The sequence below is a fragment of the Amblyomma mixtum genome, chromosome 4 (genome assembly GCF_055824585.1).
Source record: "Amblyomma mixtum isolate Tamu chromosome 4, ASM5582458v1, whole genome shotgun sequence".
Lineage (NCBI taxonomy): Eukaryota > Metazoa > Arthropoda > Arachnida > Ixodida > Ixodidae > Amblyomma > Amblyomma mixtum.
In genome coordinates, this window is record NC_143015.1 from 35,506,725 (window position 1) to 35,528,676 (window position 21,952).

Below are 21,952 nucleotides of genomic sequence, written 5' to 3' on the forward strand. Positions count from 1 at the left end.
TCACGAACGAAGGCTTTGATTTGGTTGATGAGAGGGGAGTCCTCAGGAGTAATACCGTCCAGGGCCAGTGTGGAAAGGGCTTCATCGCAGACACCGGCACGCCGTGTAGAAGCGCGCTGCTTGCGGAGCTCGTCGTAACTCTGGCAAAGCTTAATAACCTCACTGACGGTGGTGGGATTTTTCGCGAGGAGCATCTGAAATGCGTCGTCAGCGATGCCTTTGAGGATATGGTGGATCTTGTCAGCTTCTGGCATGGCGGCGTTGACACGTTTGCAGAGGTCAACGATGTCCTCAATGTAACTTGTGAAGGTCTCGTCGGTGTGTTGAGCGCGGTCCCGTAAGCGCTGTTCGGCACGGAGCTTGCGCACCGCAGGGCGGCCGAACACTTCCGCAAAGCTCTTCTTAAATACGGGCCAAGTGGGTAGGTCCGCCTCATGGTTTCGAAACCAGAGGTTCGCCACGTCCGTGAGATAAAAGATGACGTTACTCAGCTTGATAGTGTCATCCCACTTGTTATAGCTGCTCACTCGCTCATACGATGACAACCAGTCGTCAACATCTTAGTCGGCAGTCCCACTGAAGAGGGCAGGGTCACGCTGCCGGATGGCGCCAGAACAAATGACGGTGGTTGAACAGGCCGCCGGTGTTGGGGCAGTCTGATCTGGCATGGTTGACACAGGCGGCAGCGTACGGCTCCGGAGTTCCAGGTTGGTAGGGGACGTACCCAGCACCTGCACCAACTGTAGGGGTGCGTTTATTAGGCGTCCTCAAGAGACCGAACCGCCGTGCAGGATCTGGCAGCGTAGACGGGCGTAGCCAGCACCAAGAGAGCGGGGCAACTTCGTCGTCGTCAGGCGCAGCGTAGTGTCGGCGCATAACTTCGTCGTCGTCAGGCGCAGCGCAGTGTCGGCGCATGGCGGTAGCGGAACCTGTCACAGTTGGCACACTACACTGGCCATATGCAAACCACCTGCCCTAATCCTGCTGCTGTGGTCGACATGAATGAACCATCAGTTCTTTGCGCCTTATGCAAATCGCCGGACCACGATATACGCTCTCCCGCTCGTCGAAAGAAGAAGCGAGCGAAGAAGCTGCACAAGCCATCTGTTAAACAGGATATTCCTACAAGTAATCGTTTTGCTGCCCTCGCATGTGATGACGACTTCCCTGAGCTTCCTTCAACTGACCCCGCTGCGCAGCACCCGTCTTCTCAGCACCCGTCTTCTCGGCAGCGTTCATACGCACAAGCGGCTCGCCTTCGTGGATCAAATGATACACCAACACGACCAGTGCATCCCTCACAAGTGGATTCCACAGATGAAGACGCAGCTTTAGAAAATGCTATCGTGGAGGCTCGCCGTCGACTAGACGAACTCACCCAGCGCCGGGAACAGCGTCGTTCTCACTCCTCTAGAAGAACATTAATCACTCGGGAGCAATCTTCACAGGAATCACCCCCAATAACCACTGGACCACAATCATGTGCCGACCACCCGTTAACCGTGACTACCCCGACAGTGGATAAAATATTGGCGCTTATGAAGCAGTTGACCTCCCTCATCATAGAAGCTCTTCGGCCTCGCCATGGATAGTGCATCATCTATGCTGGTGCAGTAGAACTGTCGAGGCTTTGCTAATAAGGCCACTGAGGTGAATATCCGCCTTCGTGACGGAAAGTTGAAGGCATGGGCGTTCCTGTTGCAAGAGCATAATTCACTACCACGCCTTTCGGGATTCTGCGCATACAATTCACCCTCGATCCCTGATCGCATTTGCATCGCCTCCTCCCTCACCCCAGGTAAATCTGCAATTTATATTCACAGCTCCATTCCTCATACTCCGCTAGACCTTTCACGGTGGTGCAACACACGTCAAGAGGTCGTCGCCCTTCTTGTTAAACCAGCACGCACACCTCTTATTCTAGTTTCTTTTTATGGCCGTCCTAGCTCCGCATCTCCCAATCTTGGATAGGTACGTTTCCTTCGTTGTACCAACCCGGGTATCCCTATTCTAGTTGGTGGAGACTTCAACGGCGCACACACTTCGTGGGGTTACCCAGCAGATTCCTCAAGGGGTGCGCACATCCAAGGCAGCTTTTCAGATAATTCCTTTCAACTTTTAAACCACCCGAATACTTCTACCCGCCCAAGAGGTGGCCCGTATTCACCTGACTTGACTTGGTGGTTAGGGCCCGGTAACCCTCGTTGGGATGTTGAATCAGATTCTTGGGGTAGTGATCACTGCCCTATTTTTATCTCCCTCACTCCTTCGCGTCTACAGAAAGTACGCCGCAGCGTACGCATAACATCATGGGACTCTGTACGCGCTGACAATCGTTTATCAACATTCAACCCGTCTTCAGCAGTGTCTACCCTCTCTGATGTTCTTGCAACTCATACTATTACCAGTACTGTAAATGAAGGCGACCCAAACCCGGACATACACCTCCTGAATCTGCGGGCTCTTCGTCGCCAGGCCGATCATTATGCTTCTCGCAACCCTGAAGACCCCTTGGCTCTTCCCTCTCTTCACCGCGCTACCGCCCGAGCGCGGCGTTATGCAAAGCAACTAGGCAGGAAACGCTGGGCTGCATGGTGTGCCCGCCTGTCCTCTATGCAGGGCAATCGATATCTTTGGAGAGTGTTTCACGCCATGGAGCGCCCTTCTCAGGTTGCAGATTACACTGAAAGCATTCGCCTCGCGCTGAATGTGGACGAAGATACATTTGCACAACAAGCGGCCCGTCAGTTTTTTCCACACCATGACTGCGCCCCTACATCTCCTCCAGTCTTATCGGTTACAGAGCCTCCCGATGAGGTTACTTCTGATCTAACTATGGCAGAATTGCTAGCCTCCATTGAACGCCTCAAGACTACCACTTCTCCCGGGCACGACGGCATACCAAACTCTTTATTCCGTAACTTGGATGGGTCTGCTTTGCAAACCCTACTGGATACTTTCAACCAAGTGTGGCATTCTGGTGTCATCCCCGGAGAGTGGAAGCATTCTATTGTGGTCCCAATACCCAAGTCAGGTCAGCCTCCAGTATCTCTTTCGGCCCTTCGTCCAATTTCTCTCACGCCTACCATCTGCAAGCTTTACGAAAGCATTCTCGCCGCACGCTTGTCGTGGTGGCTAGAATCACACGATTGTTACCCAGATTCCCAAATAGGTTTCCGTCCCCAAATTGGAACGGAGGATGGTCTTGCTACTTTGGCTACTCACGTGCTTCACCACTCTCCGCAGAGTCACCTCGTTCGAACGGTGATCGCGACAGACATAACAAAGGCATATGATAACATCCTTCACTCTGCCATTCTTGCCTCCCTTCAAACTCTTGGTCTCCCTCACCGGTTTCTCCTATCCATTCACGCCTTTTTAACAAATCGAACCTTCAGCGTACGGGTCCATGGAAAGCCCTTTGGTAACTTCACTTCCAATAGAGGAGTGCCCCAGGGCTCCGTTCTCGCCCCCACATTATTCAATGTGGCTTTTATTCCTCTTGTTAGAGCCCTAGAAACCATCCCTTCTATCCGTGTGCTTGCGTACGCCGATGACATAACCTTGTGGTGCTGTCACCCAGATGCGTCTATCCATCAGTCGGCCCCCAACATGCGCTAGATGTTTTGACATCTCGCCTCCCACCTCTGGGTCTAACCCTCTCGCCTACTAAGTCATGTTTCATTCGCATTGGAAACAAAGCCGGCTTACGGAAAGCAGTCCCTTTAAACTTTACAGTAGATAGTTCTGCGATTCCTCAGGTAGAAACTGTTCGTATTCTTGGCCTCCTCCTTCATACCTCTGGGACTGGCACCCCTTGGCTGACAGCCACACGTAAATCAGCTCACGCTACTATAGGTCTGATTCGTCGCATAGCTATGCGATCTGGTGGCGCACGTGCTCATACGGCCCGCCAGCTTGTGCGCTCTATCCTTCAGCCACGGATAATATATCAGGCACAATTTCAACGTCTCACCCGCAGACAGTGGAACTCCCTTGAAGCTATCAATCGTGAGGCTATGCGCGCAATAACATTTTTGCCTCGTTTGACACCCATACCCGTGCTTCAGGAGTTCGCCCAAATTAATACTCTCAGTGAACTCATCGACCAGCGGGTGGCAAACAGAGCTCGCAAACAGTCTCTACAACTTCATCGTTTAAAGACGCTCCCTCCGTGGTCGTATTGTCAGCTCACAGACAATCGCCCCACTGTTTCCCCGTCGGTATCAGCCGCGCATCTGCCTGAAGGGTGCATATTGTACACCGATGCATCACATACTGCAGAGCGGGGAGTTACTGCTGTATATAGTCCCTCCCATCCGCACCTCAACTCTCGTGCGATGTACACCGCAGATACATGTACCCCCTGGCATTGGAACTTCAAGCCATTTACAATGCCATTGCTTCCCTTCCGCTCGTTCCCACATTCACTGCAGTTCATATTTATACAGACTCCCTCGCCGCCCTTAAACAGCTTAAGGCTGTTCGACGCACATTCCAGATTACACAATCAATCCACCTACTCTGCGCAAAATACCCATGTCCTGTACGCATACACTGGATTCGCGGTCATGCTCACGATCCACGTAACATTCAAGCAGATGCTATGACTCACATTGACACATCAGACGACCCGCCACCTTCCCCTCTTCCCCCAGATCCGTTCCTGTCCCATGTCTCCGATTCACAAGCTCTGCGCCAGCGAACACGCGCTCTAATTCCTCCGTGTTCGCACCCTCTCCCCCGTAGACTAACTCGCAAGAGGAGGTATCAGTGCGCCGGATTCGGGCAGGGGCGGCCCTGACCCCATCTGTCCGTTATCGGTGGGGTGATAAATATCTGCCAGCAACTGACACGGGCCCTCACTGCGGCGCTGCACCGGACATTGGTGATGTGCGGCACCTGTTGTGGACTTGCCCAGCGACGGCCCCTATTAGAAAACGGCTCCTCAGGGAGGTCGGCCTGTGGTGGAACCGCGACGGGGACTATGTGAAGTGGACTATGGACAATCACTTCACCAGCAGCCTATGTGAGTACCTCGCCGAAACTGGTCTACACTCCTTCTTTTAACTTTCTGTAACCTACATTCCACTCCCCCTTTTCTCAACTTATGCCTCATGGCAGACTTCACGAATAAAAAAAAACTATAACACGTGGACCATGGTGCTTTGCAACATGGTAGGTCTGTATTATCACCCTCGCTTATGCAGCAAGAAAAATGCCAGCCAATTTCTTTAACGAAAAAAGAAATTGAGTACCTATCAAATAGATTGTAAATCTTACTTTCATGTCACTTGGAGACGTTCTTGAGTGTTCTCCCCATACTGAAAAATACTGAAAATTATATGTAGCGTCTGTTCAGCCAACATAGTCCCCCATAGAGAGAGATACAGAGGGGGGAAGGCAGGGATGTTAACCAGAAAGGTTTCTGGTTGGCTACCCTGCACTGGGGAAGGGAATGAGGGGATAAAAATGGAAGAGAGAAGGAACGAGAAACACAGTCACAATCTGTCAATCAAGGCAGTCTCACGTAAAAAACAAAACAGTGCCTTGTAAGCCTTGATGGTAGTCGACTGTTGTGGCCACGGACCGAGGATCTTGGCCTCTGTGAAAGGGCGAGGATCAAGGCGGTCCAGAGCACAACGCAGCTTACGTCTTTGGTTAACGAAAACAGGGCACTCGCTCAAGAGATGATTGTCTCTTCACAGGCACAGTTCACACAAGAAGGGCTGTCGGCCATCGCGATCCGGAAAGCATACTTATTTGTGAAGGCAACGCCGAGCCATAGACGGCACAGTAATGGTGCTTCACGACGCGCTACATCACACGGAAGACGGAGGCGCAGTCCAGGGTCCAATGCCTTGAGGCGACGGTTGCAGAACTCTCCCGTGTTCCACGCTGAAAGCGTGAGCTCCAGCCTTACACTACAGGGGACACTTGAGCTCCGTCTTAGGTGTTTGAAGTGACACCGTCAAGTGGTTGATACCTATACACGCATAATTCGACATTCTCTACTTAACATTCATAGATCGCTGAAAGTCCTCATACCACTCCTGGCGCAGTGGTGCAGCGGTTAAGCGATGCGCCACTGCCCTGACATGTGGCTGTTCCTAACACCGCCACTGGTTTTTTTATTTCTTTGTTTATTCATTCAATACTGTCAGCCTTAATAGGCCCAGGCAGGAGGGGCAATACAATGAGATACAAGGCAAAGTAACATTATGTTACTACAGATGTTACCATATATATTGTTACGAAGAAGACGAAGCTGGCAGTGTTACGTGGCAGCCAGATGTTACGTGGCGGCCAGCCGAAGAATGAGGCGTGATGAACGATGGACAAGAGATGATTTAATGGCCACTGGCCTAGCGCGAGCGCTCCGTCCCGCGCCACTGCCAGCTTCGTCTTCTTCGTGACCTTACCCGGGGCCACCGAGCGAACCTCCCGATCGTAAATAGAAGAAGACATCGACGAAGGGATGCACGATACGGTGATGTGCTTCCAGGGCAGAAAAGAGGCAAGGTGGTGAGTGCTGGCCGCCCCGGTGGATCAGACGATAGGCGAATTAGTCCCGGTCCACGAAGCATCCGGGCCGTAGGGTGCCAGGAGCTGACGGCCGAGGTCCTTGCACGCACCGAATGGCAGGGGCACGAGGGCGGTGTCCTCATGTGTGGGCAGGGTCTTGGGTTGGTGGGGTCATTCTGGTCGCGGTAACGTCGTCAGTTCGTCGCGTCTTGTGGTCCGGGCGGGGAACGGGGCTGGGATGAGCGGCGAGGTCGGTTCAGGTAGATGCGGGCTCGGGCACGGCTGGGCGGGACGGACCAGGCACTCACGGCCGACGTCCACAGCAGGCACAGGACGCCGAAGCTTCGGGACCAAGATGGTGATGAAGGGACCCCCGCAACTCACACCAGATGTTATGTGGCGGCCAGCCGAAGAATGACGCGTGATCAACCATGAACGGGAGACGATTTATTGGCCGCTGGCCTAGCGCGAGCACTCCGTCCCGCGCCACTGCCAGGTTCGTCTTCTTCGTAAAAATATAGATGTTACTATATAGACGTTACTAAAGATATATGTTGCTCTTCCCAAGCAACCTCTGGGGATTTTTCTCGGGAATTTTCGCCCACGCCAACGACCAGGACGGCGACACCGGGTTTGAGGCCCTTAAAAGGCCATTGACCAGGGTCTGGACATTATTGAAAAACAAGCCCACTACATAGATGAGGCATCGAAGATAACCTCTGAAAAATGCTAGAGCCATGCGCGCCCCGAAAAGCTGCAAAAATTCAAATCAAAGCCCGCTCGTTCTTTCCTTCAACAAAAACGTCCCCGCCCCACTACTCTGAACCCCCTTGACGTCATGGGGGTTACTTTCGCTAAAGACACTCCACTGGTGCATCGTTCTGACTGACGGGAGAAGGTTGGGCGTAGCCTTGGCGTGGCGTCGTCTGCATAACGCTTTCCGCAGCGCCTTCTGTTTTGGCAAATGCCTACAAACCCGCATGAAGGAACAACAACAAAAATAAAACTGCGGAGGGAGCGTACGGCGACAGCCTTGAACCCTAGCCATAAAAAGTAAAAAATAATAAAACTGAGTGAGTTGATCACGCTCTGCGTGCGCGCTCCCTTCTCGGGTTTTTTTCTTCTATGCAAGCCCCCCAAATCAAGGTTTTAATTACTAGTGCAGCAGAGCCTTTCCTTCGCTCGCCCACTTGACCGCTCCGCACACACACCGCTCATCCTTCGTGCATCTTGCGTACGCCTTGAAACCAATGAATGACATGGGCTTTGGAGCAGAGAAAAGACACAAACAAACAGAACACAAACACGCATGGAGAAAAGCAAACGGGCGGTTGTCGGGTCCGCGCTTCACCGTGTGTTTAGAACACAACCGACTTCCGCCCCTCCGCTCGTGAAACGGTGGGGAGGCCTAAAAAAAATAAAAAGGTGGCTCGCTAACTGGGAATGACAAACAGATGTATGAAAGGATGCGCTCGCTAACAAGTCTAGCGGCGAAACACCGCGAGGAGACCCAAAGAGCAAAACCGAGAGGGTGTTAGGAAACCCGCAGCGCCCCCCCCCCCTCGCCTCGAACAGACCGAGTAGCAAAAACCAAGAAAAGAATTCTATTGAAGGCGGGTCCATGACGTAGACATATGGCGCATTCCACAGACACCACGCCTCCGGCTAACATCGGAGAAAGAAGGGGTGATTTTGCCTTGCCGAGCCTACTCGACGAGGAGCAGGAGAGAAAAATCTCGAGGAGGAAACGGGAGGAGAGGAGGCTCGCTTCAAGAGAGGTAGAGAGTGCTTTCGACCAGAGGGTGGTCACGGGCCATTTAACTCTATCGCGTTAAAATCCCAGTAAAGAAGGTTATCAGGTAGGGAGGCACGATTTCTCCATTAAACGAATATTTACAGGAGGGCTTCAGAGATCTCGATTGGGAAGCGCTTGGTATAAAAGGCAATGAAGAATACCTTAGTAATTAAGATAAAGTGATGGCACTGCCGTGCAAAATAACACAGTAATCGAAGCGCAAAGAGTGATCGAGCATTTAGACAGGAAAGCAGGACAGTGCGTCAAAAAAACTAATGTTCATCATACTCCGAAGGTAACACAAGTTTACGATATTCAGCGAAGTATTGGAAGTGGTAAGAGGATACATCTACTTATGGCAGGTAGTGACAGCAGGCCCGGATCATGACAGTGAAATAACTGTGGGAATAACAATGGGGGAAATGCATTTGGCAAGTAATCTAAGGTCGTCAATGGCTGCTTATCAGTATACTTGGGGAGAAAAGTGCGCAACACCTTTACTATGCCGGTACTCGCCTATGGGGCAAATCTTGTAAGCTTGCGAAAAGGGTTCAACTTAAATTGAAGGCAAGGCAGCGAGATATGGAACGCAAAATAATAGGTGTAACATTAAGACACAGGAACAAAGCACAGCCCCTCAGGGAACAAACACGAGATAATGGAATTTTGGTTGAAATCAAAAGGAAGAACTAGACCTGGGCAGGGCATGTAAGGCGAAGGCAAGACAACTGCTGGCCGTTAAGGGAAACGAACCGTGTTCCAAGAGAAGTCAAGCGTACTAGGGGAAGGCAAAAAGTCAGATGCGTGATTGAGAGTACGAAGCTCATGAGTATTAGGTGGCCGCGTCTGGCACAAGGCAGAGTTAATTGGAGGGACATGAAAGAGGCCTTTGTATTAAAGTGGGTGCAGTCAGGCTGATTGATCATTATTCATTCACATACGTCACTGAATGCCCTTTCCATGGCGCCTCCCTAGACCACAACCCCACCCCGCCTCGTTTTAAGAGCGTGTTACCGACCCCTCGTTAGACTCCGAACGCAGCCTAGCCCAGCGAGTGTGCACTGCCGCCAGAGCCCATGAGGACCTATACTGAGAGCTCCACTCACCGGCGGTTCCTATTAAGATTTTCTTATGAATGTTTCTTCATTCACTCACTGACTTTTCCCAACCTTCATTTTTTTGCGTTCATTTCGTTTGACCTCGGCGGCGTCCGAGCTATTCGAGGCGCTCCTTCTTCATTGCCTTTAGCGGATCGCTTGTGTGTCCGACGTGTTCACTGAGCAGCAGAGCTGATTCCGCCGACAGCTAAGCACTGCTGACTACATTGTGGACGTCGTCGCCACGCTTGAGGATGCCCGCGGTGAAAAGGAGTCAGCCTGCCTTCTCCTCCTAGGCTCAGAATGCGCCTTCGACCGCCTCCATCACAGCACAGTGTTCGCCGCACTTGAAAAACTGGAAGTCGGCAACCGCCTTGTCGGTTTCGTCCGGGCCTTCATCAGAGACAGGTCGATCTGTGTTCGCGTCGCCGCCCTCTTTAGCTACTTCATCCAGTGCAGTGTGGAGCGCGACAAGGCAGCGTGCTGACCCCTTTCCTCATCAAACCACATTATATCCGTCTAAATTAAAACAATGCATGCTAACCACGGACGCTGTCTTCAAGCACTTACCCACAGGAAATATAACCAATAATACTAACAATTTCAACGATCTGTATGAAAGTACTACTCATATTAACCGCCTCATGTTGCATACCTCAGGTGCGCTGGGAAGGAAGAAATGAAGGAGATGAAACCTTTCAAGCATTCAGTTGAGCTAGTCGGAGCGCAGGCTTGAAATTCAGTTGTGTTCCTGTGCTTGTGAAGGAAAAAGGACTAGAATGAATACAGACAGTACGAACTTTTTACATGCACTGGGCATACAGGGTTGAAAAAATATTCTATAACAAATAAATAAGAACGAAGTGGAATAGAAAAAGCACTCCAATATCAGACGATACCTGGGAACTGCACGATGTTTTAACCCTGTCATTGGGCACGTACTATTGATGACAAAAGCAACTTACTTCCCCGTCCACGTTCCGAACTCTGCTGCACATTTCTGCACATGCTTCACCGCATGTGGGCGCCACCTGATGATACACACCTGGTGTCGGGACCACCTAGAGCGTACCGTCAGTTGGAGCCTGCATGCAGTGCGGCAGGGTTCAAGACTTGTAGGGGGAGTGGGGGGGGGGGGGGATCGGAGGTCAATTACTTCTCTACCCAGTAGTGCACAGATGTCCAAAATGTCGGCCGGTTTATTCGTTAAAGACACCGAAGGTTTCTAACAGGCTGACTTCCTTCTCTAGGAGCTCTCGCGTCAGCTTTACCTAACACACCTGTGCAGTCAAATGCTGCAATGCACCTAGCATGGTGGTCTGACGGTTCACAACACAAATAGACTCGAGAGAACGAGGGGGGTGAGTGAGGGAAAAAAATCGGGTGGGCACTTTGGCTCTCTAAAGTGCTGCAAGGCGGAAGCCTATCCTGGCGCACTGTTTGGCATTGAGCGCGAGACTGTTTGTGCTGTACTGGAGCTTTATTTGACTACACACTTTGACTGCACATTACAACTACACACTTTGACTGCTTCTTTACCACGACTCTCTCTCTCTGCTTCGATTAGTTCGGTTGTACCCATGGCTCTGTTCGCAGTAAAGAGGTATGTAATGTGGTCACCCACGGACGCTTTACGCCCCCTATCGGAGCGGACAACAACTATTTTTTTAGTTGTCGTCTGTTCCAAAAGGGGGCACCAGGCATCCGTGGGTGACCTCATTACTTCGAATCCGCGCACTCTGACGTCATAATCATTCCGACCAACCGAAAAGCGTGACACCTCTGCTGAGAACCTTCTGTCGACAGCAATGAGGCATTACAGGCTCTCGCCTTAAAATTTTATTTGTCGTCGAGTCCAGCGGGCGGGTCTAAAGTTCAGAACGCCAACGGCCATGGCTGTAGCGCATTCCCGGTCAACCAACCGGACTTGGTCACCCAGGTCTTCGCTAGACAGCGGGGCCTCCCACTGCTCCGCTGTGGTATTCTGTATGTCTGGAACAGCTGTCATTTTCTGTTGGACAGCTGCAGAGGTGCCTCATTTGGTATAGGACCACACGCGAGAGGCGAAGGTCGCTGGTTAAATCCAACCGGTGGCGTGGTTGTCTCTCCTTCGGCCTTACCCGCCGCAGTGGCTCAGTGCTTACGGCACTCGGCTGCTGACGCGAAAGACGTCGGTTCGATCCCGGCCGCGGTGGTCGAATTTTGACAGAGGCGAAATTCTAGAGGCCCATTTGCTGTGCGATGTCAGTGGTCAAAATTTCCGGATCCCTTCACTACAGCGTCCCTCATAGTCTGAGTCGCTTTGGGACGTTAAACGCTAATAAACCAATAAACCAATCCTGCTTTCTCAGAAATAATCGTATTCACTACGCAGCTGATTTCCCGCCCTAATCACCACAACGCTACAAAAAATTACATTCCCCGGTGCTTTTATTCGTTTCAGTGCCTGTCGTTTCCTTTACATCATAATCATCGTCAGCCCGAGTACACCCACCCCACGACAAAGGCATCTCCTATATCTTTTCATTTCACCCTGTCCTATTCAAACTGCGGCCTCCCTATCCGCGCAAACTTCTTAATTTCATCCGCCCACCTAACTTTCTGCCCCTCGTAACTTTTAACATCATCTTCTCGCTTGTATAATTAGTGGTAACATTAATGTGCCGATCTCAGTGTCCAGCATGAAGCCACAGTGTTCATATGCGACGAATCGTTCTAGGGCAATTTCATCAGCAATCGACTGGGAAACGAGCGGCTTTTATTGGTCAGGGACGTGAGGGTTTCCTTGCAACTTTCATCCGTTATCTTACTAGATTATTGCAATCTGTTGAGGTCGAATCCTGCCTGGTTTTTAATGAGCTTAGCTGTAATTACTTTTTCACCTCGGTTGTCTTTTTTTTTCTCTCAACATATGCTTTAAAAGTGTTTCTCCTGTGGCCTGTTACTAGAGTGTTGACCGCAAGTCGTGCCTTTTTATCTGATCAGAGTGGAAGAAGAAGATTTCAGTATTTCAGTGCTCGGGCCCATGCCCCATTGTGGCATGTGGTAAAGGACGTTTTGAAAAACAAATACTGCCATTTGCGCCACTCCCTGGTGAGGCCTTTTGCACCTTTAGTAAATCGATAAGCGTATTCATCTGGGGGGCTCTACTTCTGGGACTCAGCGTATCTGTGCAGTGTTCCGGTCACGTACTAACGTCCTCAGGACATGACGTTGGCAGAAAACGAGGAACTTCTTGGGGATTTCCGAAAGATGCTCTCGGCACTGGTGGGCCTGGGATGCTCACAATGGATGCTGGAAGTTCACAAGGATGCTCACTGGCCGATAGGTACCGCTTTGGTTCAGAAGTTTCCTTCCTCACGCTCCGTGGGAACCAAATCAACAAGGTAAACGATAGAAAGCTGTCTCGAGCACGATTTCTCACCTTGTGCATCAGAAGCTCTCGCTTCAGTAGGAACTGATACTATTAGTGATGCCTGTGGGCCTAAAAAGCAGAAAATTTCGCGAACCCGCAGCGTGTCTTTTATGGAAGCCTCAGTGCGGGTTAATCGGTCTGTGGCTTGTTTCGGCTAGGCAGCTCAGGCGCTGTGTGGCGAGGACGTCCAGAGGGACCTGAATAATTGCTCTGCCCTCTGTCGTGTCTTCTTGAGTCTATTTTACGTCTTCGCAATACACAGGAGAAGCTTTCAGAGTTCTTCATGCAAAAACATGCACTGCGGCGCTGCTGGCAGCAAGAAAAGCTTGACTGGACAACTCTTTTAGGTCCTGTCGTGCGATGTTTGTAATGCCGCGCAGCCGAGAGCAGGGGCTCATCGAGAACGCGAGCGAGAACGCGAACTCATTGATTATGCTTTGCAATTTATGTCCAGAGTGACTTAGCAAGGCAATGTCATCAGCAAATCGCAGACAACTTAGTTATTCTTTAACTCTTATCCCCAACTGTTCCCATTTCAGGGCCCAGAATACCTCCTGTAAAGAGGCGGTGAATAGCATTAGCGAGATCGTCTCTCTGTGCCTGACAGCTTTCCTTACTGGAATTTTGTTGCTGACTTTATGAAGTACATTGGTAGCTGTGCTGTCGTTATGGATATCTTCCAATATTTTGACATAAAACTCTTCTACACCCTGATTCCGCAATGCCTGCATGACTGCTGAGGTTTCAAATAACTCAAATGCTTTCTCGTGATCAGTCAACTCTAAATATAGAGGTGTCGGTTATATTCTGCGCATTTCTCTATCACCTTGTTGATAGCATGAATATGGTCTATCATTGAGTATCCTTTACGAAAGCCTGCCTGATCATTTGGTTGACTGAAGTCTAGGGTTGTCCTGACTATTAGCGATTACCTTAGTAAATACCTTGTAGGCAACGGACAGTAAGCTGATTTGTCTGTAATTCTTCAAGTCCTTGACGTCTCCCTTCTTATGAATTAAGTTAATGTTAGTGTTCTTCCAGGCTTCTGGTATGCTCAAGGTAGCAAGGTGGCACTGCGTATACAGGGTGGCTAGTTTTTCCAGCACAATCTCTCCTCCGTCCTTCAACAAATCTGCTGTTACCTGATTATCACCAGCTGTCTTCCCCCATTTTATTGCTTCTAAGGCTTTCTTTACTTCCGCCTTCGTTACTAGCGGCACGTCCCATTGCTGTGCTCGACTGTCTCTCATTAACGTTCCGATTAAATTCCTTACTGTATAGATTTGTGTAGAGCTCTCCGGCTACTGTAGCTATATTATCCACATTGCTAATAACAATGCTTTCTTTTTCTCTTAGCACGCACATCTGGTTTTCACCTATACCTATAGTTTTCTCTTCACTGCTTTTAGGCTGCATTTGCTCTTTAGAGCATGCTCGACTTTCCCCATGTTAAACTCCCTTATGTCGGCTACCTTACGCTTATTTATTAACTTCGACGCTGTGCTAGTTCCATTCTGTCTGTGTAGTTAGACACCCTCATGCTTTGGCTTTTCTTAATCAGATCTTTAGTCTACTGAGATAGCTTGCCCGTAGTGAGCCCTAAAGCTTTTTGTTCTTCCAGAAAAAGAATTAACATGCCGCCCCTGTATGTTGGGCACTGTGAAGCCACATCACTTTCTAAGACGCATCCTCATCAGGTAGAAAGCATTCTCTAAGCTGACGTTTATCATCATCATCATCAGCCTGACTACGCCCACTGTAGGGTGCAGGCTTCTCCCATGTCTCTCCAATTAACCCTGTCCTTCGCCAGTTGCGGCCACCGTATCCCTGCAAAGTTCTTAATCTCATCCGCCCACCTAACTTTATGCCCCCCACAGCTTCGCTTGCCTTCTCTTGGAATCCACTCCGTTGCTCTTAAGGACCAGCGGTTGTCTTGCCTTCGCATTACTGCCCTGCCCAAGCCGACTTCTTTATCTCCCACCGATCAAACTGGTAAACTTGAATCTCTTGGTCTGTAATGATTACAAAGCTCGAATCCAACCACTGTTCGTTAGGAACGTATTCTTCATGAATGCGTTTTTCCTGCTTTTGGTTCTTTTTAGCTTGCATGCTTTGCATATTCCAAGCAAACATAAAGCTATAAGTCCCATGTCATGCCGCATTTCTGTGGCGGGAGGTCAACAATAAGAATCTTTTGCGCCACTCTAGCCCTATGGGGCGTTCTTCCAGAATAGCTGACGGCGTGCAGGCTAAGGAGGATGGCATCCAGGGAGACAAATAGTTATTGCAGCGAATACGCCTATAGGCTATTATATGACGTGGTGCATGTTAGCCTTGGAGTTAGTGTTCACATAAGTAACAACATTTACAGTAGCTATTACTAGATTACGTGCGATAAATGCTAGCCTTTTGCTGGACCTTGTTCTCTGTATTAAATCAGGCCTTTTTGGTTAAACATAAACAAACGCAGATTCGCCGCTAACGCCTGCAACAGTGGTGAAATAGTGTTTTCACAACATGAACCATTTTGTAAGCAAACCTGACACTCGTGGCCTTGGACTGGCAGAATGGTGAAGTGAAATGAAACATGAAATTTATCGCTTATAAGCGAGAAGAGATGAAGCTAAACCCTGAGGTGTACGTTACAGGCAGTGGACACAACGAAAACCCAATAGCAGCGAGGAGTTCACTGAGAAGAGGCGCTGCTTCAAAGTGCGTCGTCTATTGGCAACTTTACCCACTTGCATGCTCAACAGCGGCTAACGCAAAACACGTTAAATACGTCACGCTACGCGCCACGAGGGCATACACTACATCATCACCATCGTCATCATCAGCCTGACTACACCCACTGCCGGGCAAAGGCCTCTCCCATGTCTCTCCAATTAACCCTGTCTTTTGCCAGTTGCGGCCACTGTATCCCCGCAAACTTCTTAATCTCATCCTCCCACCTAACTTTCTGCCGTCCCCTGCTACGCTTGCCTCCTCTTGCAATCCGCTCCGCTACCCTTAAGGGCCAGCAGTTATCTTGCCTTCGCATTATATGCCCTGCCCAAGCCCACTTCTTCCTCTTGATTTCAACTAGGATGTCATTAACCCGCGTTTGTTCCCTCACCCACTCCGCCCTCTTCCGATATCCTAACGTTACACCTATCATTTTTCTTTCCATGGCTCGCTGCGTTGTCCTTACACTACAGCCCGACCTCAAATAGAGTTCAGCGCATGCGCACTGCAAAGAATGCCATTTTCTCGCGTATGCTACTCCTTTGTGTATTTTGCGCAGGCTACACTAATTGTCTGATTTGCTCCGTATGGTCGATTGATAATGTGACCCTCTGTCCTCGAGCTGGAGTCTCTATAGCGGCCTGAAAAGTGGGCACCCTTGAAATATGCTATTCTCACATGACAGCTAGTCGCATCCACCTGATAGGAAGGTAAAAAGTGAAGAGTGGGGCTTGAAATATCTCTATTTTGGAGAGCGTCTTATCTATGTTTGTCGCTGTTTGGAAAAATCGAATAGGAACAGGGGGTCAAAAATAGAGAGACGTCCACAATACGAAGCACTTTTTTCTGTACTGGTCTGTCTGTGATTTTTTTCCCTGTTCTCTGTTCCGTTTACCAAACAGACGCCAAGTATTTCTAAGATATAGCGCTATTTAGCCTCAGTCCTTTGCTCTTAAGCTTAAGCTTGTGTCAGAAGGTGGCTCAGTGGTTATGGTGCTCGGCTGCTGACCCAAAAGACGCGGGTTCGATCCCGGCCGCGGCGGCTAGAATTTCTTTGGAGGAGAAATTCTAGAGGCCCGTGTGCTGTGCGATGTCAGTGCACGCTAAAGAACCCCAGGTGGTCGAAATTTCCGAAGCCCTTCACTACGGCGTCCCTCATAGCCTCAGTCGCTTTGGGACGTTAAACCCCATAAACCAAACCAGAAGGAAATTCTTGGTACGCCGTAGTTAACAATGACCTAGATGGAGGCAAGGGTACGACTAGTCACCACTTCCCATTGCATGTTTAAAACAGGATGCAACCTTCTTTCGGAGGCGCCGAAGTGTCTCAGCGCTTATGGCGCTCGGCTGCTGACCCTAAAGATACGGGTTCGATCTTGGCCTCGGCAGTCAAATTTCGATAGAGGCAAAATTCTAGAGGCCCGTGTGCTGTGCAATGCCAGTGTACGTTAAAACTCATAAAAATGGTCTATAGACAGTCTATAGACTTCTTAGTGACTCTATTGACTTCCTATAGATATTGTTTTTGTCTATTCAGTCTATAGACAGTCTATACACAAAAGTCTTCTAAAATCTTCTGGCCATAAATCTATAGATTTTCTATAGACTGTCTATTGCATTTGTATTGCCTATAGACTGTTCTCTAGGATTTCTCTATAGACATTCTATAGACTTTGTAGACAGATGTCTATAGACACTCTATAGACTGTCTAAAAAAATTTTTTGTTGGGAAAGAACCCCAGCTGGTCGAAATTTCCGGAACCCTCCACAAAGGCGTCCTTCATAGCTTTAGTCGCTTTGGGATGTTACACTCCCATAAACCGTAACCTATCTACTCTTGTGTGGCTAGAAGTGCAGAAAACAAAGCGCTTCTCTTAAAACTTGTGGCCTGGTACTGCTATTTTAACCACTAGCCCAAGCAATCCTTCCCGATCTGATTTGGCCCAACTGGGATGCTTAGAATGGAATCTATGTGATGAGTAGGCCTTTCGACCAATTAAATTATGGGGACGCTTTAGCTACGCCCTCAACGGTACGACGTGACAGCGTTAATGACTCCCTTCAGCGGTTTCCCCTCGCACAGAGTGACTGTTCTTTCTTGACATTCACACATTTATCACTGTTACCGTTTAACTCATAGCCGCCGCTGTGGCTCAGTGGTTATGGCGCTCGGCTACTGACCCGAAAGACGAGGGTTCGATCCCGGCCGCGGCGGTCGAATTTCGGTAGAGGCGAAATTCTAGAGGCCCGTGTACTGTGCGATGTAAGTGCACGTAAGAACCCCAGGTGGTCGAAATTCCCGGAGCCCTTCACTGCGGCGTCCCGCATAGCCTGAGTCGCTTTGGGACGTTAAACTCCTGTAAATCGTAAACCGTTTAACTCTTGCACACTGCAGTTTGCGCACACATTGCTAGTCTAATTCATATCTCACTAATTAGCACGCCTCTAGTTCACTCCACTAATTACCCCAACACCGCATACGCATCCCCCTTCTACATTAGCCTAGTCAACATGCCTCCTAAAGAAAAAAAAAGTGGCCTAGCCTGGCTGGCAACTAAAGTGTGGAAGATTCAGAAAGCTGAATGAGCTTTATTTACAGCCTTACAGAAACGCTAACGTGAGCACTGCAATGCAGAGAAAACGGTAACTTCTCTTTATATGCAACTCAATTAAGCCCTCGAGAACACTGCTAATAATCTGCTAAGCTGTTATACTTACCTTCATGCATACTTTTGGTTAGTGTTAAGTGGCTTATTTCGAACTCTTTCAGATTCTACTACGTTACTTTCTGAGATATACCCCATTCAAGAAATATATTAGCACCGTTGCAAAAGAAAATGTTTGCCTGGAGAAGTCGAGCGAAGACCAGCTGGATCCCAGTTTTTGGTTTGGCAGATCATCCAGTAACAAGGCTTCTCTTTCAGGGTTTTCGATCATTGTGTAACGCCCGCAGTGTCTTGTTTCTTGCTGTCAATTTAACGTAAATGCAAAAGCTCTCCGAATGCTTTGCGGCGTCACAAAAACACAAAACAGCACTCTTCCTCACGTTCGTTTCACGTTCTAAACGATGCGTATAGAACGAGCTGTACAGTGGTGAGCAGCCTTGTCTAGAGCGCTCGGGCTGTGCACTTCCTTGCAAACAAATCCAGATTTTGTGGCAGCCTCTAGGGTCCAGCTGCAACGCTTGCACGGAAGTAGCGCCAGATAGCCTCGTAAACACAGCAGGCACGAAAACTTTGCCCTGTTTTCAGGGGCTGCTCTCTAATTTCGGTTTTTGTTACCAAGTGCGCACTGCTCAAGCGCTCTAGACAAGGCTGCTCACCACTGTACAAGCGTGCTATAAAGGGCTGTACAAGGGTGAAGCTGGCTGGAACACTTGTTTTGAATGCTGTTACTTTTGCTTATCGTTTCGCATCGCTCCGACCAATGTACTGAAATTCTTTGAGCAAAAGCATACTTCAGCATGTGTCAACCATCGACCGTGCACTTTCTGCGCTTCGTAAGCACCTGCACTAATCTACGTATGCCCAGCAGATTTACAGTGTGTGTCAAAAGTTCCCAGGTCACAGGGTTCGCTTTTTAGGCATGTAGTAGGGCATTAACGACTCCGCCCCCCCCCCTCCCCCCGAACTCAGAATCTCTGTTGGGGGTATACAATAAGCACAATACTCACGTTTGAAAAGCTTGGTAGATTCATAGGCATCCTAAGTGCCTGAACTTACCGCTGAAGCAGAACCTGTGGCCTTGGAACTTCTGACGCAGGTGCTTTCGAAAGATGCCTCTTGAGAAAACGATCCCGTCTGTATTTACTCGGTCATGAACCTGTCCTCTTGATGAAATGATTTAAATGCAAATGCGATCTTGACGTTTATCTTTTAAGTCTTTCTTCAAAAGTTATGTTTTCAATAAGTCGTCTTTGGAAAGTCTCAGTACGAGCTTTCCGCACAGTCTAACATGGGGGGCGTTTTGAAAAAAAAAAGAAATGATTGGGCTAAAATAGATGGGTGTTACCTCTGGCCAAATGCGAGGAACTGAGGCGCTACCGTGGACTCTGGGTGTGTTCTTACACTTTGGTTGCAGGTCAAGCAAGGGACGGTAATATGGATGTAGTAATGCGCACCGGACAAAATACCGAATATGTAACACTGCAACCACGCTCCGGTGTGTCATCAGGGATCCGAGTGGACCACAATGGTTCCGCAAAGATTCGAGCTTACGGCCTGACCTTCAGACAGAGGCAACTGGTGTCTGAAAAGCTTGACCCACTCTTTCACATTGGTCAGGTAGTAGTATCGCGTTCTTGCAGTCCTTACGAGACCGGAGCGTAGGCTCCGCGCGGAAAGCCTTTACAGGTTGCAATGCGGGCGCGCCAATAGTCACAGCTTTCCGCAGTGGCGATGGTTCAGTTGTTGAAATCAACCAACACCCTACAAATCAATTGCGCTCTGCCTCGCCTTCGTCCGGGAACGGAGAATGCACTTTGTTAGAAAGTGTGCGCTCGGGTGAGCGGCCTAAACCCAACGGGCACTGAAACTCCCTTGGACATCCTGTGGACGTCCATGGGACGTCCAAGAGAAAAAATTCAGAGGCCACTTTGACGATCTAAAGTGCGCGAGGCGACAGCCTTTCCACGCAACTTTGGCCGCACGGCCGTTGGCACACACGAGGCGGCTATGGGGTGACTTGGTTGGCTAGCCATGACTAATTAGGTCATGACTTAATAGTCATGATTAGTTATTGAATAACTAGTCATGATTGGTTAATGTCTAACTAGTCTTGACTAGTTAATTGATGACTGGTTAATGACTAGCTAGTAATGACTAATTAGTTGATGACTAACCAGCCATGACACGGCAGTCATGACTAGTCATGACTAACCAGTCATGACCACTCGTAACTAGTCATCACTGGTAAATGACTAACTAGTCATTAAGAACTAGTCACTAGTCGTGACTAATCAGTCATTAGTCATGGTTACTCACGACTAACTAGTCATGACTAACCAATCATGACTAACTAGTCATCAGTGGTTAATGACTAGTTCAAATGCCAAATGAGTAGTTAATGACTTCAAATGCCAAAGGCCCTGGTTCGATTCTCAGCCTCGACACAGTTTTTTTTTAAGTAGTGACGCCGAAACGCGGACAGGGCTGCCGACGCGGCTGCTAACGACAGTATGAGGCATTAAAGGCTTTCGCCTTAATACCAATGCCCATTGGGAAGTCACCACACCTGCCTCCGACGCCCGAGTCAACGAATGCGTCTAGCTGTGCGATGCGAGACGATGACGGACGCTACCAGCGGCAGTCGGCCACGGCGCGCGTCTGGAAAGTGTCGGCCGAATTCAGCGCGGCAGGGGAACTCGGCAGCGATTTCTGGCGCCGAGGAAGTGTTAACTCTGTGTAGCTTTATTTCAGATATCATAAGGAACGAGGGCTGAAGCTTTTAAACAAAAAGCCCTCCGTGCCTCCAACAAGCGTCCTGCTCTTCAGTATGCCCGATGCTTTTGTGCCTCTTGTTTGGAGCTAATTACGGGTAGCTGTGCGTTGCTTTTATCATAGTTCAAGCCATTGTTGTGGCTCTTTAATATGCCCCATGGTTTCGCGCTACATGTTTGGAGCTAATTGCGGGTAGCTGTGCGTTGCTTTTATCATAGTTGAAGCCATTGTTGTGCTGAAAGTGCCAAGAAAAAAAATAGAATGGTCATACAGGATGAAATGCTGGGATGCCACTAGCTTTACGAATCTAAATAATATTCCATAACTTCTTTTCATGTATTGTAGTTTGTGTATGTATCGGTGTCCGTTTCCCATTTGTCATCAACCCAGCAGTGTGTATAACTTTCAAATGCATTTGTTCAGTTTTAATTGTTTTTTCTAGTTTCAAACTAAATCTCTGTGTAGCAATCCTTTCAATCGTAAATATTATAATTTCTTTCTATAGTCTGCTCGTATGCGACCTGCCACCGTTGTATGTATGTGTTTATCTTATTTATTATTTTGTAATGGCTCTTAGATGAGCCACAGGCATTTTCAAGCTATTTTCTTTAGCTTTTGGCCTGTGGCTCATTCTAAAGAATGTGCACATTTGTGAAATAAAGTTTGGATTCAATTCAATTCAATTCAATCTTGTTTTCCGTACACCAGGCACCAAGTTGTGCCCGCAAATTCTCCACGTGAACTTACCACACGCTTTGGTGTTTTCATGCCCATTGTATATTTCAAAGCAGATAATAATTTTGTTTTAAATATCTTTTTGCAGCGACACGTAAGTCAGAAACATGGTTTATTCTCTCTTCATGAATGTGTGACTCAATCATTTCACTTTACAGCTGTTCTTTCCAGTAGTTTCTAAGTCAAATGTGTTTTAGTGACAGCTCTACTGGCTGCCAATGTG